General features: G+C 45.1%; 1 pseudogene across 1 annotated transcript; it reads right to left on the reverse strand.

Annotated features, from left to right (window-relative positions):
* Positions 1-7,604: 7,604 nt before the first annotated feature.
* Positions 7,605-15,912, reverse strand: LOC147697263 (histone H2A-like; annotated as a pseudogene). The gene is made up of 3 exons (XR_015299152.1): positions 15,884-15,912; positions 10,744-10,806; positions 7,605-8,122 (listed from the first exon to the last, which is right to left on the reverse strand). The product of XR_015299152.1 is annotated as a histone H2A-like (transcript).
* Positions 15,913-16,586: the final 674 nt, after the last annotated feature.

Here is a 16,586-nt window from a genome sequence, read left to right on the forward strand (position 1 = left end):
GGGCCTACATATTAAGATTCACCAATGGATTGGCGTATTCTTTGTGCCATCCACTGCAGTGGCACTATAAAGCAGGACTCCAGCCCTACCATGTAGCGTGACTGTGCAGTTTTAAAGGGGAAGAATTCGATCTATCAAAATACTCTTTTAGGCAGGCCTATATCCTTCTCAAAAAAATTACAACGTCACCACTAAGTAGGCCGTAGTACCCATAATACAAGCAGCATGATATATATTTTTTGAGAGGAGTTTTATATAGCTCTAACCAGACCCGAGGGTATTGAGCGCTTTACAACAGTGTTTCATGATAGTTAACATAGTAGAGCAGTCTTAAAACAAAGTTTGGTAGTCCAGGAGTGCGGAGGCCTCTTGAGGTAGTGGTTGAGTCCTGAGGTAGCCTCATTGAATGCTTTATTGAGGCAGGTCGAAATTCTTGAGGCACCTTAATTTTATTGCACATTTTTCTGGAAGCGGGCTGAGTTATATCCGAGCGGTGTAGAATCAGAGCACCGGGCTCAGAGATAGCGTGAGGGCGGTGGCTATCCATTCGGGAGGGCACGATTTAGGAGGGCTTTTAGGCGTTTTTTTAATTTAGTGAAGGACGGGATAGTTCTGATGTCTGCTGGGATGGAGTTCCAGATTTTTGGTGAGATTCCAGCAAATGACCTTGCAGCTGTTTTGTGTTTGCGTGTTCTCAAGGGGATGAGAACGACAGCGTTCGAGCTCCTGCGGATTCTTGTCTGTCCGGCCCTCGCGAGTTTGGCAGCCAGATAGTCCGGTTTTCCAGTGTGGAGGGCTTAGTGCAGGAGGCACGCCCTTCTAAAATTAGTTCGCTGTTCAACTGGGAGCCATTTAATTCTCTTAGTGCTGGTGAGATGTGGTCATATTTCCTGATTCCAGTGGCCATTCTGGCTGCTGCGTTGAGGGGAGCCAGGTGGGATTTTGAGGCTCCGGTTAAGGTCGAGTTGCCACAGTCGAGTCTGGATAGCACCAGCGATTGGGTGGCTTGTTTGATGTCTTTAGTAGGGATGAATGGTTTGATTTTGTAGAGAAGCTTTAGGTTAAGGAAGGCAATCTTTGCAGAGTTTGTGATGTGGTTAGTCATGTCCAGTTTGGGGTCTAAGGTGATTCCTAAGGATTTTACAGAGTTAGCCAGGGTGCGATTACCGTAGAGCATCCAAAGCTTTAAGCTATTCTGCGATTTGTGGGTTCCCTGTTGGAGAAGAGGATCAGTTTTTTCCCGATTGAGTTTAAGGTGATTTTGGGATAGCCAGCGTTAATTCTTTTAGAGTGTTGTTAAGTCTGAGGATATCATTAGGGGGGGGAGGTTTCTAGATAGGATCTGGGTGTCATCAGCGTATAGGTATTTAAAAGTAGAACATGTAAAGGTTTAATGTTAAACATGCCCTTACAGTGACAAGTCCCCCAAAGCTATTTTCACTGTAGCAGGGTTGGCCTTTCCATAGAAGGACACTGGGATAAGAGATAAGGTTTAATAAAAAGGTTATTGCCCTATTTGGCACTACTACATATTTCATTTTTTAAACACATTCAATAGATAAAACTGCTTCTGATAGTCTTAGTTGGGATTTCCTTTATAAGGTGCTCATTAAAATGGAGTTACGCAACTGGTTTGTCCAATAGGTGAAGTTCCTGTATGAGGCACCTACAGCCCATTTCTAAATAGTTAGGCAGATCTCTGAAAGGTATGAGGTTGGGAAGGGTACTGCAAGGCTGCCCCCTTTCCCCATTATAGTAGAACAACTTGATAGCTATGTGAGGTCTACAGGGGACTAGAGGTATAGGGCGTCCAGCACTATTCAGTGTTACATAATGGGGCACACGCATCAAGGGTTTTTGCATTCGCAAACAGTGCGAATTGCAAAAGTCGGCCATTTGCGAATGCAAATGCCTTTTTGGGGATGCATTAAGGTTTTTGCTTTTTTCGCAATTTATAAAATCACAATTTATTTGCGATTTCTTTAATTGCAATTGCACATAAGAAATCGCATTTTTAGAAATCGCAATTTTGCAATTTCATAAATGCAATGCACGATTTTTTTTAAATTGCGAAATCGCAAATTGGAAGTGATAAATTACCATGAAGTTAACCTTCATGGTAATTTGCAAAAACTTTCAAAAATGCAGAAAAGTGCATTTTTGAAAGTTCAATTTACACACACACGCGCCCTTGGGGCGTGTGTGTGTGAAAAAAGTAGTCAATTTTATTGTATAAAATTAAAAAATGCATTTAGATCATAGGACATAAAACATGTGTTAAAATATTGGCAAATAGAACGGTTTGTCAAATGACCAGGTAAATGTCATATTTCAGTTTGGTGGTGCGATTAAGTATGAGCGGAAAATCCGTTCCGCTCTCGGATTTTGCGAATTTGATAAACTCGCGATCCGCGAACTCCCGCGAATTTACAGAGAATTCGCAAATCCGCGAGCGGCGGATTATTCCGGGGGCAAAAGTTGAACCTGTTGTAACTATTTTAGGATGGCGCCGGCAAGCTGCCAGCGCCATCCTAAAATAGTTACTAAGTTAGCTTCAACAGGAAGCTCTAATAGATAAAATCGAGCAGGTGCTCGATTTTATCTATTAGAGCTTCCTGTTGAAGCTAATTTAGTAAGTATTTTAGGATGGCGCTGGCAGCTTGCCGGCGCCATCCTAAAAAAGTTACAACATGCCCTTCCTGTAGCGTCGTCGAGGCAGGTGTGCCTTCTTCACAAATCAACCGTGGAAAATCAGCTGTGATGCTGGATAGAGGCTTTTGCATCCTTGACTTGCACGAGCACAATACCCGTGCTGTTCTTGTGACCAGGGGTTTCTTTCTCTTCATCTGCTGAACTGATCTTTCTCTGACCTTTTATACACACAAGAAGCATGTTGAACGCGCATGGTAGCCCTGCCCGTTTGGCCCCGCCCACACACTCGCGGTTTGCACCGTCTGCCCGTCATTCACCCACTATGATGGACAGCTCACTCAAGGGACCCCTGCGCCCGTCGGGGCGATTGCATAGTAACACACACATGGTCGCTCGAACTAGTTGATGCTCAAATTCAGTGACTCATTCATTAGCCCAAAAACTATCGTGAGCGTCGTCGAGGCTGGACAGGTGTGCCTTCTTCCCAACTCTACCGTGGAAAATCAGCTGTGATGCTGGATAGAGGCCTTTGCATCCTTGACTTTCACGAGCACAATACCCGTGCTGTTCTTGTGACCAGGGGTTTCTTTCTCTTCATCTGCTGAACAGATCTTTCTCTGACCTTTTATACACACAAGAAGCATGTTGACCGCGCATGGTAGCCCTGCCCGTTTGGCCCCGCCCATACACTCGCGGTTTGCACCGTCTGCCCGCCATTCACCCACTATGATGGACAGCTCACTCAAGGGACCCCTGCGCCCGTCGGGGCGATTGCATAGTAACACACACATGGTCGCTCGAACTAGTTGATGCTCAAATTCGGTGACTCATTCATTAGCCCAAAAACAATTGTGAGCGTCGTCGAGGCTGGACAGGTGTGCCTTCTTCCCAACTCTACCGTGGAAAATAAGCTGTGATGCTGGATAGAGGCCTCACAAGAGGCATGTGCACTCGCATGGAAGCCCCGCCCAAAATCTGCGGATCCACAATCCGCGGATCGTGGATCCGCAAAATCCGCCCATGCTTAGGTGCGATTCCAAGGTCAGCTTGCTGTAAGAGATTGGGCTTTCATCATATATTTGACCCCCCTGCAGGCCAACATAGGACATGATCCATCGGATTACGGCTTGCCTACAAGTCCGAATGTTCAATTTGTTAAAAATGTTCTTTAAAAGCCGTCTCCTCAAGTCCTTAAGCGCCGGGCACACACATAGTAAGTGCGTTAATGTTTAATTTCGGTATCCACATAAACGACAATGGGGGTCGGTGTGAATTTTTCCAGGCTGGTAACAAGTCCTTAGAGAACTGTAGTCCTAGTCGATGTTTTATGTATCTTTGTTTTAGAGAACTGTTAAAGTGGCTTTCTAGGTAGGTCTGTGGTTTTATCCCGGAATATGAATTTATCACGGTCCACCCGTGTCGTCTTTTTGCGGTATTTATTTTGTCTTCAAGGTAGGATTCCCATTTGACCGCGTTGTTTGCAATTTTGTCAAAAGTGTGTCTATCTGGCCTTGTGTCCCAAGTTTCTTCAATTCCTATACAGGTCAGGGATTGAGACAGATAGCCTCCACAACTGTTTGGAACGTGCTGTTTCTGCTGGGTGTGAAAAAAGTACTTAAGGTACATTCCAGGGGTGCAGGGGGGGGGTCCTTTGGACCCCCCCTACACCCGTGAAATTGCATACTCATTTTGCGATTCCTTAATTGCGAATCGCAAAATGAGAATGCCTTCACATTCATTCCTATGGGCCTCTAGGCCCATAGGAATCAATGGAAAGGGATTCCTTAATTGCGATTTGCAATTTGTGAATCGCAATTAATGAAAATTAAGAAATCGCAAAACAAAATTGCGATTTCTTAATGCATAGCTGTTTGCAAATGCTTAATTGAGATTCCTTAATTGTTGCAATTAAGAATTCGCAAACGGGAGCATTGATGCATGTGGCCGATATTGTTATTCCGGAGATACAAATGCAGATTTACCCCATGTAATTAGCCTCAGATAGTTTTAGACAAGCTTTAGGGAGACAAATTATCAGTTTCCATTACTGAAGGATATGCTGCAACCAGACAATTTACGGGGGCTTACTGGGAAAGTAACTTGCCTGAAATATTTTGGGGTTTGACTATACAGTACACCATCTGAATTGTTGGAGTGTAATATTGGCAGGATTATCGTAGGTCTATGTGCATGTGTAGAGTTCGGGAGGACAAGGCCGCTTTCAGTGGCATGATGAATAGCATTGCTGATAGCTTCACTTTTTCACTGCACTACCTATGAGGAATACCTTGTAGGGTCTTTCAGGAACTTTATTTGCTGTTTGCCTCATATGGCAAACAGGCAGTGTAGAGTGGCCATTGCTAAATTGGAATGACCAACATCAAAGGGAGGATTAGCCGTTCCCAATTTGAAAGCGTATTACTTAGCAGCACAGTTGCAGTGGTTTGTACAGTAGGTTCACCCAGAGATATCCAGATGAGGCAAATTGAGATTATACCAGATTTAGATGCGTTCTATAGAATACTGTTAGCCCCAGGAGACCTATGCAGGGAATACCTGTATAGTTGCGAGATGTATGCTCCAACAAGCCCATGCTCAAGTGCCCTATTTTCTCTGGATTCTGTTGAAAGTTTGAAGCAAATTAACCCAAGCAGAAGATTGCGATATTTAGCAGGCTGGGCTAACCATTGGGTGCCTGGGATAGGAGATCTTCACAATGGTGTTGAAGGTGTGAGGAGGGCGGGGGGGGGCAGGCTGCGATTTGAGGAAGTTTAACTCTTGATACCGAGTGGGCAAATTGCCACATTGGGTGGCAATAGCCAGGGTGCTCCTCATTGGGGTAGGATTATAAGGGAACCACACCTCAGTGCTTCAAGGGCAGTGTACTACCTTGCACTGCATTAAAGTGGTAACATTTTAATCAGGCATTGTGGAATGATCGAGAAACATCCCTTGTAGCTCTTAAATGGGAAAAGAACTTGGCTTACCCCATACCAGAGGTAGGTGAAAATTCTTGCGAATTCAAAACATGATCTAGGAATGTATGACTTAATAAAGTAGCGATGTTGGCAACTGAGACGCAAGGTTCAAGATTTGTAAAATCAAGCGCTGGCACACATAAGGTGTCGCGCTATACAGCCAAAGGCTCTGTGCGGCCGGCTAAACTTCACTTCCTCGTCCCTTTCAATTCAAAGGTTTGTTTTAGTTGCAAATATCAATTCATTGAGATTTGAACTACACTGTGCAACTAAGTTTAGTCTTATTTTCTGGTCAATTCCTTGCAGGACATTACTGGATCAGAATACTGAAGAAGCCCACATGGGCGAAACACATTGGCTGTGTTGCACATTTAGTTTGTATAAATCTAACGAATAAAAGGACTGACGACTACATTAAGACCAATTTGCCTCCAACATCATGATTTTTGCTGGCCTATGGACTAACCCAAGGGTTGTGTTTAGATGCCCCCCGATTAGGTGCCTCTATTATTGTGTGTTCATATATTGTATGAAGGACCACCGACGGTGTCTGGTTCTTAAAGCTGGGCATGTGTATGGGACCATTGAGGAAACAGTAACTGAGTTTCCAATATATTCTGTTGAACACAGATAGTGATGCGGCATCTTATACCCTGCCACTGTGTTCCAGTGTGTCTGAACTATTGAGTTTTAATCTGTGGCTCGTCTTTTTTGGGGGGGGGGGGGGTCATGGACTCGGTCCCCCTGGTACATGCCAGTCGGGAGACAACCGTGCATTGTAAGGCCGCAGCTAGGTCTTCCAGTGAAGTCAAATGGAAGCAGGACGACAGGCTACAAGAGTGCAGTGCTGTATAGGGGGGGGGGGGGGTGGTGGGGGGGGAAGAAAAGATCAATTGACCAGGTACAAGCATGAAATCACTTATTAGATGGTCTGAAATGTTCCGATGACTCAGGGGAAGTGAGTGTGTAAAAACAGTACAAGTAACTTTTGGAAGGGATGGATAAGCAATGATTACGTGATGGGACTGGGGTTTCGGGGGGGGGGGGGAGGGCATAGTGGGTTAATTGTGAATTAAATTTTTAAGTGGCAGTAATATATATTGCAGAGTTAGTGTGTGTACAGCCCCAAGATGTTTGTGGCTCCTCCTCTGAAGGAGGCCAAGGTGGCTGAAATGCATAAGGACATGGGAGCCTCCTTTTAACTGCCGAAATAAAACTTTTAATTTTACCGCGATGTGTGCGGCTCACTCTTCGCCTCAGGAGAAGTTTTGGAAATAAATCTATACACAATTTTTTTAAAGCTGAAAACCATACAGAGATACCCTTCCTTCCCATTTCAGCTGAGACATCTGGTCAGAATTAACACTTTCCTGATGCGGTCTTTCACAAGAAGGGTAACTTAAGTATGGGCATGTTGTGCTCCAGATCCTGCCCTCTTCAGCCTTCACCCCCCCCGCCCCCTACCCCAACAACCAACACAAGTCACTCCTGGTCTTACGAAGCTGATGCCTTACTCCATGTAATCCTTGCTGTTTAAACCATCAAAAGGGTGTCTTACAGTGTAAGATAACTTTTACTACTTTTCGTTGTACCCGGCCAAGTAACCCATACATTTGAAAAGCTTTATGTTAAGTGCCTCAGCACGACAATTCCTTGATCAGCCTGCAAGGTGTTTTCAGGTTCAATATGTAGACTGCTGCTTTCATAGAACAGTTTTGAATTCTCATCGTTCAGACCAACACAGCCTTAAGCACCTCCTGATCTTAACTTAGGAGAGAAAGATTTCCTAAGTTTCAGGGACTCAGTGTTCAGAAGCCACCTTGAAGGACTCACCCTTGAGCCATCTAGTGCACTCCTATTTGGGCAATAATTGGAGTTAGTGCAGCCTTTGCAACATATCAATCGCAAGCCACATACTAAATGCTCAATCTTAGCTACCAAGCAGCATCATGCCAGAAAAGAATGCAACTATGATAAGTTGAGCAACTAAAACATTTTATTAAATTAAGTACTAAAAACATTTACTATACATTGAAGTGCATCATGTAACAATAGACAAGTTTCTAAAATTCTAGAGACTGAACAGCTTCGGGTTCGGAAGATCCTTTGGCAGTCTTCTTGGGTAGAAGCGCGGCCTGTATGTTCGGTAGCACACCGCCTTCAGCGATGGTCACACCATCAAACAGTTTACTCAATTCTTCATCATTCCTTCATCATTCCTGACCGCCAGCTGCAGATGTCGAGGAACAATTCTGGATTTTTTGTTGTCCCGGGCAGCATTTCCTGCCAGTTCCAGTACTTCTGCAGTGAGGTATTCCAGGACAGCAGCCAGGTACACTGGAGCCCCAGAGCCAACCCGCTCTGCGTAGTTGCCTTTCTTCAGAAGCCTGTGGATGCGGCCAACTGGAAACTGCAGACCAGCCCTGGAGGACCTAGTCTTGGGGCCAGCCTTTTGCTTCACAATTGTCTTGCCACGTCCAGACATCTCGGGCCTACAAATATCAAACAAGTACTCCAGTTAGAAGATCTGGTTGGAAAGTCAAAAAAGGTGAGCTGGCAATCTTACTTTAGTGTCAGCTCTCAAATTCAGAACATCTATATAATATATACGTGCAATTAAGCTAAATGAACCTCATTTACATAGTCATTTATTCTGAAAAACTGACCATGATCCGATCCACCTGGACTGATATTTAACACCCCAGAAGTAAGACACCACTTAATTTAACCTAAATGGATGTGGGGCATACACTGGAGCAGATGGTCCAGATCACTCCATACTGCAACATTTAGGACCAGGAAAGTTCTGGCTTTGACCATTTGCCAGTAAGCTCAGACAATAGTTTCCTACACCGGGTTTCCAAATAGATGCACTCAACAACAAGCATATGCACACATGAAGAGCCAATGATAAAGAGCCTAAAGTGGGAATTAGTAACAACTCCAGGTGAGAAGACCAAGGAGTCACCAGAGAAGTTTATAACAAGAGGCTGAAGAATTAGAGGGATAAAACATAAAAAATATATATATATATATATATATATATATATATAACCAACATTTAGTCAAACGCATGACTTTAGCACTTACATTTAAAAAAAATCCGTTAACAGCCAAGCTCAGCCAACTACTCCAGGCTTTCACTTAAGCTAGTTTCAGCCTGTATCAATTTAGATAGCACAACTGGTCAGAACAGTGAGACAGTCCCATAGTTGTGGTGATTAGTTGAATGCTGATCACCCACCAACAGTAGATTATACTTTGCATGTGTGACTGGATAAGGCTTTAAGGGGTGACTGGCAGAATCGAGCTGCGAATGCGCGCTCAAACATAAACATTGTAATGTCATTGGATTACCCAACACGCACCAACTTGATAGGTAATAGGGCCTCTCCATCTAGGAGCCCAGGATGTGGAAAATACATCAGAATAGCTACAATTAAAAAGCTAATTGAAGACCTCATCATGACATATTCCATCCACTCCCTCTCAGAGCCGAGATACCCCCTACAGTTACCTGAAGAACCTTTACTTGTGTCCCTGTGTAATGCTCTGCTGCCTTTAAGCAGGTTTCACACTATACTACTAGTGCACAGGATGTTTGGGACATGGTCGGCGAGATCAAGAAGCAAAGTACACTAGTGCAGACAGCCCATTACTTGACAGACATGAAACCTAGACACCCCACATCAAATGTAAAGTTAACATCCATTGCACATTTATGCATTCAGGAGATAAGGGGGTCTAAGGACACACTATCCAAGGCAATGCAGAGACACTAGACAGGTGCACCCATGAACTAAAAGTGAGGATGGCTGCAGCATGAGCAGTCTGCCAATCCCCTTTCACGTGCAAGTTTGGGACTAGCAACTGAGGGTAAAAAAAAACCCCAAAAAAACTTGCACTAGTTTGCGCTGCCACAGTCAATGACAACCCCCAACTATCACCATCACCAAGCGTTCTGCTATCAGAAGCCACTTGCTAGTGACACTGGACCACAGAGACCACCTTCCATTCCACCACAGATTGTGTAGAGTGATTGTAAGTAGTCAAACAGTACTTCACAGGCTTCAGATCACAGAAATCACGCACCTTTGGATTGTGGAGGATCAGATCAAGTACCTTAAAAAATCTTCAAACTTCTTTCCTCAAAATGATTTACAACTTCAAGTACAAAGGAAAAGTTTGGGATAACTAGGTTGACTGTACCCAAAGTATGAAACCTACCGCCCTACAGACCCCCATACACAGATCCTAAAGCAGAGATTAATTTACATTGAAACGCTCCAATCCTGCCTCAGTGATTGGTCCCATTGCCACCTTGAAGCCTGCCTCAGTGATTGGTCCCCATTGCCACCTTGAAGCCTGCCTCAGTGATCCGCCCTCCTTCTCAGCTCCCAAATTTAGAGGATCAGTTTTTGGGGTAATGTCAGTGGACGGAGGGGCACGGCGTGCCCCTACTTCTAAAAATTAACTCAGTCCGTTCCCCTACTTCTTACATTCAAAAAAGCATCCCGGGACAGCAAGAAGAGTCCCAATTAAAACTATTACTTTTTTTCATCTTGCAGGGGCTGCTGGCACTTCTCTGTTTAACTACAGAGGCTGCAGCAGCCCCTCCCTGAGCTTGCACAGAAGCAGCCCCTCCCATGGGCGTAGGAAGTGTTTGGGACGCGGGGGACATACACACCCCCCCCCCAGATTTTGCAGTGGGGGGGGCACATGGGGGACAAGGGTGGGGGGGGACGAGGGGACAAAAGAATTTCCCCTCTCCCTTTTGTGACTGTCAGTGCCATTAGCGCACGAAAGCGCTACCGTTAATGGACCTGAACTTTACATGTGATCTGCCTCCAGTCTCAGAGGCCTCAGGCCACCCGCCCTCTGCCCTTTGATATGCTGTAGTAAGGTTCACCTTCTGCCTTTTATTATGCATGCTGCAGTGAGGCCATTCTGAGACAGGCAGAGAAGGAGAAAAAAAACTGTCTCTTTTCCTTCCTGCACAGAGAAGTGTCCATTTCTCCTGCTCTGGCAGCTGCCCTCCTCCGAATTCTCTTTATTCCTCCCTCTCTTTCTGTCTCGCTACTCCTCGCGTGCTTTTTTAAGAGACAGCCCTTACCATCTCTTGCCCGTTCTTTCCTTTATTTGTTCCTCTTGCCCGTCCTTTCCTTTATTTGTTCCCCTGTCAAATGGTTCAAAAAAAAAACGAAACACTTAGGATAGAAATGTCATTATTGTCTGACCTCTTTCTACTCTGAAGGACAATCTCAAAACGAAGAGAAAAAGTATAAAACTACGAAAAATAATCAAACGTATTAAAGCAATAAAGACTCGCCACAGGCCACATTGGTGTTAATTACACCCACGCACATTAGTGCCACTTTACAGAGTTTGCCAGTGATGGACTACTTTCCATTTCTCGTCTTTCTTTGAACAACATTGTTTTCCCAGGGTGGGGAAGGGCACTATTCCTAGAGGGCTGCAATGCCTGGTTGATGGGTGGAGGGGGAATCGTTTAATGTGATCTTTTTGAATTATTTTAGATTATAAAATGTGTACCACTGCTGTGTGTTCAGGGATGTGGTCTTTTTAAAGCAAACTGCTTACGTTTTGTAAGACTAAAAGCAATGGACAATGAAATAGGTCCTTTCCGGGTCTTGTAGTCATGTCCTGAACTTCTCAGGCACAAACACTCACTAATGACTGAATAATGAGTTTAAAAAAGGTAACCATGTTTCTGCTTACATTTCACATGCTTTACTTATCCTTGCATTCCCTATGAGTGTTTGCTTTTTCCAGTATGTTATAACTTTTTTTCCAGGCAGCATATTACTCTTGTCTAGTGCATAATTTGAATTGAGTCGCAGCACAATTAGGTTGTAGCTGAAGGTAGTGCTAGTTTCTCTCAGGGGGGAGTATGGTGTTCGGGAGAGGATGTGGCACTCTGGCCAGAGCTGCAGAATTTTGAACTGGAGAACCAGGTTCAGCCTTCATGACCAGTCCACCAGCCCACACTCTTGAAAGAGCACATTCCCATGATACACCTTAGAAGGCCCCGATTAACCTTAGAAACCCTCGGTGTCTTAGCACCAGCAGGTGGACCCTTGCGGTGGCAAGTATGCTTAACCTTGAAGGCCTGTCCACCACGATCCATACTGAAGTTCACCTCCAGTCTTGCAGGCAGGTATACGAAGAAGCACACCCTAGTGCGACAATGACTGTCATTGAGGTCACAAGACCCTTGAGGCCAGTCCACCTCACCCTTTGGTACCTCCATTGGCCTTTTCAGCAGTAGTGCAACTTACCAAGGATTGTCAATGTAGGATTTGCATGCAAGAGCAGTGACGGGGGAGGAGAAGTGATGTGGAAGGAGAGGCGACGGGGCAGGAGAGATGACCGGGCACAAGAAGTGACGGGCAGGTGACATGACAGGCAGGAGAGGCGATGGGGCAGGAGAGGCGATTAGGCATGAGCAGGAGTGGTAACCGGACAGGGTCAGTGAACGGGGCAGGAGCAGTGAACGGGGCAGGGGAATTGATGAAGCAGGAGAGTTGATCGAGCATGAGCAGGAGTACTGACTGGACAGGAGCAGTGAAAGGGCAGGAGCAGGCGTTTCCCAGGGCGACTGGAAGGGTAGGGGGCCAGTTTCGTTTTGGGGGACTGGTTTTGTACAAGTGCAGGAGTTTTAAAAACACTGCAAAGTTCTTTGTATATTCAGCAGGTTTCGGTCAACAATAAAGTGCCAAGATAACTTTGGTGATCAGAGTACCTGCTGGAGAGAGATGGGAGCAGGTTTTGTCTAGTGGCTTTTATACTCATCTAAGGTAGCGCAGAGGGGTAATATGCCTGCTGTAAAGAACATGTACCAGGCATATCAAAGAGCAATATGTTATGTGCATAGTTGTGTTAACTTCCCGAATGAAAGAACACTCAAATACATATAGCCTGGCAGTTCGGGCTGGACTGTTCCCATTGGGTGCAGGATCAAGACTGATTTGCATATGGCTGGCTGCAAACTGGAAGGGCATGGTGAGCAAAGAAACAATGGATTTAGGCCCTGATCTCTGTACTGGGGTGAATGTATGATATTGTTCTGCATTCTTTCCACCTGTTCTTTTTGCTATATTATGATTGAGCAGCTAGCTGGCTGACATGAATATGAAATGCCTTTGTAGGTTTCCATGAGTCTAGAATCTCCTGAAGAGTCCCTTTCTCTTCTGAGCCCTGCTTAACACACGTGTACAGGAGGAGCCCTGTATTCATGACCTCAATGTTTGAGACAAAAATTAATCATGGATTTCTGAACCATGAGAGTAAAAGCATTACGGTAGCATGTTCCTGCTTCTATTTCACACGCTTTACATAAACCTGAATTCCCTACGAGTGTTTGCTTTTTCCTGAATTAAACCTCAAATAAACATGTTTATCCATTGCTTTAATTAAATAACGTTATAAGCTGTAACTGTCAGTGAAATGTTAAACGTACTAAAAATTGGTATGGTTTGTTATTTCTAGCCACACCCCTGACTCCACCCACTGATTCAATCTTCGGTTATTCCCGCCCCCTGATTCTCCACCCACAGTTAGCCTACTTTTTTTCCCCACTGCGACCACTGGGTAATGCTAAAGTCATCCCCCTAGCCATCGCAACGTTTACATCCTATGGAATATCTGGACCTTTTTACCAAGAGATGTGGATTAGATTTAGACAGATCACAGCGATCTCTATCCCACCTTATACAAGACTATCAAACTCAAGTTAACAGTATCAGCGTTTCAAACACTGGAAGCAACCAGCCCTTAGTAGCAGCTACAGCATAAGCTAGTGGTTATGTCCTGCATCTTGGAACCTGGGAGGGCAGGTGGATTCAAGAAAAGCAGCTAGATCGAGAGCTCCGATGCTGGCTACTCCTTGTGTGGAAAGAAGCCCACTTACGTCTGAATGTTATAGGCCAGCCTACGCTGGAGTGTCTTAGTAAGAACAAGTTTACATCTCACACCCTTGCCTCGGGATAGACTCATGTATGCGACACGGCTGGTCTAAGCAGTATCACAATGCTATGCAGAAGCACGTGGCAGCGTATGGATTGTGTTTGAATAGCAATATAGTTTTAGGAAGTAGATCGAGATGTAGCCCACTCATTCGGCAGTCCATGGACCGCTGCCTTCTCCTTCGCAGATTGTCCCAGCATAAGCTCGGAACAAGTGCAAACTAAGCCAGCCGAGTCAAAGGTTTCAGACATGTTGCACTGCCGTGCTGCTGCAGTAATGACAGATCACAAGTCAGGAATCCCAGGCTGGAGGAATTAAAGTGGGTTAGCAGCATCACAGGAGTAAATGGTCAGAAGCAAATCTGTTAGATACCGGAATTTGAAGTCTGAAGAGTTCTGTAGGTGGTGTAGCATTCGGTTTGCAAGGCACAGCAGAAGATCCAGTTGTAAACAGAAAGTGGATCTATTGAGCACCAGCCTGTCAGAGCTGAACGCAAAGACTACAGAACGGTTTCGGAGCAACGAATCCAGGGTTTGAATTACAAATTAAAGAAAAAGAACATTATGACAGAGGCACAAGTGGAACCCCCTCAGGTGCTTAGCCATTGACAGCAGCAGAACCCTCAAATACTCCCCAGGTAATAACAGGAACGTGCGTAGAAGTTACCCTGAGTAAGTACACAGAGACAGGAGTGGATTTACAATGTGGGTGCCCATTACATGTAGGGCTCACAGCCCCAGTTAGCACCATTAAGTGTGTGCCCCGGTGCAGACTGGGACAGGGCATGCTATTACAGTTAACGTGCTGCCAAAGCACAGCCACAGATGTGGACCTGTTAAGCTTAAGGATGAGCTGACCAGGCTGTTTAGAGTCACAAATCCACCTTTCACTGAAGGCGACAACCCACCTTGCATTTAAAAAGGAGGCGAGAACCCCCTGCAACCGGAAGTAGTTAACGCCACCCACCTGCAGAGAGATGTTGGGATCCATTAGACCCCCCCTTCCAAGAGAGATGCAGAGTGGGCACCAGCTCACCTGTCTGCAATACAGCTCAGAAAGGGGGGACGGGGGGGGTGGGGGGGGGGGACATACCCATACAATTCATTTGCACCAGAGGGAGCAGCAGCTCTTTGATATTTATTGCTGTGACACTATTTGCGATATCGTGACTGCTCGAATGAGAAACTATACTGACCCGTAACTTACTTTATGGTACATTCATGGGAACGCCAACTTTCAAGGTTCCCTTTCTACCTCCATCTACCAGAACGCTCCCTTTCCCCGAATACTCTTCATACAGGGTCCTAGCTCCCTCCTGCCATCATACCATTACGTCATGTAGATGACAGAATGGGGCCCGTCTGAAGGCATTTCAGTAATGCCAGAGTTCGGCCAACTGGGACACCTATTGTAATACGTACAGCCCGGGGAAGAATGAGACAGACGCCCACCCCACCCACACATGCATGTGTTCCCCATCCTTGCTAGTCTGTGTGGCCCCCTCTCCCCAATGGCTGGATCAGCAACTGCATTGCAAGAATTTCCCCTCAAAGAGGCTGCTTGGAGGCCTCATTTGGCGGACTGACAACTATTGCACTCCTGACATGTACCAATCGGACCTGTAGAACTGTAGTGTTGTGCGTCAAGTGAAAGATTAGACAGCAGCGCCGCTAAAATACTTCTACATAGGGGTGGGGGGAGAAAGACACACTAGTAGCCCAAAATTTTGTAAAGCTCAATTTTAAGCACTTTCCCTCACGGTAATCACGTAGTTTCCACCCAAGGATGCGAACAAAAGTTGGACAGCAAGCAACATCCAGCCCACGTCGTACAGCTTTCTAGGGTTCAATTCGTGATGGGGCTACCGGTAAGCACTTAGTCCACGTCTGGACTCCGCGGAAGACATTTTAAAATAAACAGAAAAAGGACTGCAAAGGAACGACGAATGGCTGAAGAAGAATTTACAAGAGCGAGAAAGACACTACAAGCAATGGGGATGGAATGAAGTTTACAGCCTCAGAATGCATCATTCAACCCTGGCGTTGGCTAGTCTCTTAAAAATAACCTGGTGCATGCTTTTTTCCCCAAAACACAACTTAAGCATTACTGATTAATATTCCCTTCCAAAGAAACCCTTTACTTATTAACAAAAAATAGGACAGCGAAATCCACAATTCACTCAACAACACTCGCCACATGTCTTGGGAAATAAAAACTAATAAACGAGTTAAATAAAAAAAAAATATTAAACTAAAGCATAACAGTACCTTATAATTAAACGCTGCGGCAGCTTCTTTAAAACTCCAAAGGCTAGTAACTGCTAGCTCCCGAGCAGCTCCTTTTAAACCCTCACGAGCCTCGCGCCCACCCGCCTGCGGACCCAGACTGCCAGTTAGTATCACCTGCGTGGTGATTACGTCCACGTGCTTCCCTCTGCCTCTCGTTGGTTCCCCGAAGCTTAATTATTTTGTATTAATTCAGTGTTAATATCAGGGCCTTGCTTACAGGTCTTTTTATAATACGCCTTTCGTCGTCCCGAACCGAGCATCCACTGATAAAATGTAGAGTTTAAAACACAAATGTTTAGGTACGTAGTTTTTGCTTTTTATTATAACTAGGGTGACCAGGTGGATCCGTGCGTGACACCAATTTACCATTCCTGTATTTTGTTTTTACATTTTATTAGGTGTGTTGATCCACTTGGCTCAATTAAAATGAACCAAGACTACATCTCCCAGAATCCATTGATGTACCAAATCAAAACCCATAACTGGAACAGCTGTGTCCTGGAGACATGACGTCATCTGGTCCCCCTAATTATGTCTGCCAGGTACAGAGCTCTCAAGTTTCACAGATCCATGCGTGAGTACCTTATCCAGCCCAGTAAGTTTATTTGAGTACTGGGATTGATAGTTGTGGTTTTATACCGGATAAAACAAAGCTTAAAATCCTAATATGCAACGAAAGACA

Source organism: Lissotriton vulgaris, chromosome 8, assembly GCF_964263255.1.
Source record: "Lissotriton vulgaris chromosome 8, aLisVul1.2, whole genome shotgun sequence".
In the NCBI taxonomy this organism is placed as follows: domain Eukaryota; kingdom Metazoa; phylum Chordata; class Amphibia; order Caudata; family Salamandridae; genus Lissotriton; species Lissotriton vulgaris.